The sequence below is a fragment of the Triticum dicoccoides genome, chromosome 4A, assembly GCF_002162155.2.
Source record: "Triticum dicoccoides isolate Atlit2015 ecotype Zavitan chromosome 4A, WEW_v2.0, whole genome shotgun sequence".
In the NCBI taxonomy this organism is placed as follows: Eukaryota; Viridiplantae; Streptophyta; class Magnoliopsida; order Poales; family Poaceae; genus Triticum; species Triticum dicoccoides.
Genome location: NC_041386.1, coordinates 57,910,885 through 57,912,385, shown reverse-complemented (window position 1 = coordinate 57,912,385; position 1,501 = coordinate 57,910,885). Strand labels below are relative to the sequence as shown.

The window sequence follows — 1,501 nt, the reverse complement described above, 5'->3', positions numbered from 1 at the left end:
GGAGGGGGGAGGGGGGGCTAGAAAGACGGCGGAGCGGTAATGGGGAGTGGTTCCGAGGAGGGCGAAGCGGTGCCGTTGGCCACAGGGGCTGGCAGCTCAAGGGTGGAGGTTGAAGATAAACTGCGGGCCTTTGATTTCGTATCCAATGGCTGAAAAATCAAGTGACCAGAGACGAAAAAGTCAACTGACTAATTTCTAGCCATTCCCGAGTAACACAGTTCAACCCAGAATGTATACCCCCATTAAGCATTACCATCAGACATGCCCCAAACCTTTTTCTCTGACGGCAAACAGCTTAGAGCAGAAATCTCTGAGAGATAATATCACGATAGAATAACTGAGAGACAGTCTTCGATAACTCGGGCAGAGTTTTGTTCATCTGTTGCAGAGAGAGAGACTACAAACTAAGCAGCCATTTCAGACATGGCCTGATGCATACATATTCCCATCGAAAATGGCAAGTACTACAGACGTACCATAATTTACAGATCCAGTTCCATGCCCTACATACACTACCACCAACTGGCCTAACATAATTCCGCTGCCACCGGGACCCAGGAAAATTTAGTTTCCAGGAGCTTACAGAGCTGTTGGCTTTGAACCAGCGCTGTTCCGTCGTAATTGATTCAAAACTGGATCAGCAAAACTGGTTCTTAGGAACGAGACCTGCCCGCCTGCTCGCACCTTCTTGAAATTCAGCATTGCTGTTTTCTGAAGAGCAATTCTTCAAGAAAGATGACAAGTCGTTTGCCAACCAGACATGTAAGAGCTCGAAGGATGGTCCTCCTAGAAACAAGAGAAGAGATATTCAAAAATATCAATATTTCAATTTATTCTCATAATACATGAACACCATACAGTGATCCTAGGAGAACGCTCAAAAGAAGCAGCCTATATCTTTTCATTGATAGAAGCTGGTGTATCTTTTCATTGATAGAAGAAGTTGAACAAAGAGAGGGGACATCACATGGCACAACCACAAGATGGCGCAGACATGATGCCCGGAGCAGAGAGACGTGGGATGCTCAGCCCAGACGGAAGCTACAACACAGCGCAAAACTACCCAGCCAGAGAAAAGACCCGAAACAATGTACCAATCTCGAAACCCAGTACCGAGCATGCCACAAGCAATCAAGACGACGCCTTCATGAAGGGAAACGACGCCGTGACGTCGCTGTGCTACAAATCCGCTTCCATGGTAATATGGCATTTTACCAATAATACGTGAGTAAAATTCTAAAAGGACGTATATTTTCGATACGAGGTAGTGTCTTTTACAGCTCTATAAATTTATAGATTTACTACAAAATACATCATGTTTCCTCTACCATTAAAATTAATGAAAGTACATTACTGGATTTGGCACAACATTATCAATGAACTAGCGATAGAAGTTCCTCTCTCCAAATATAGTTATATAATGCTACACCCATTTGTCTTTACTCTGGAGCCTCAATCCAGTAAACGTTCATTAGGAAAAACACACCACATTAGTGTAGCA

At 44.0% G+C, this 1,501-nt stretch overlaps 1 protein-coding gene across 1 annotated transcript in view; it reads right to left on the bottom strand.

Annotated features, from left to right (window-relative positions):
* Nucleotides 1–295: 295 nt before the first annotated feature.
* The window catches only part of LOC119284951 (protein OBERON 4-like), a 7,032-nt gene continuing 5,826 nt past the window's right edge, over nt 296–1,501 (bottom strand). Inside the window, exon 3 of the mRNA XM_037564138.1 lies at nt 296–786. The gene's annotated coding sequence lies outside the window, so the exon portion shown is untranslated. The remainder of the gene's footprint in view (nt 787–1,501) is intronic.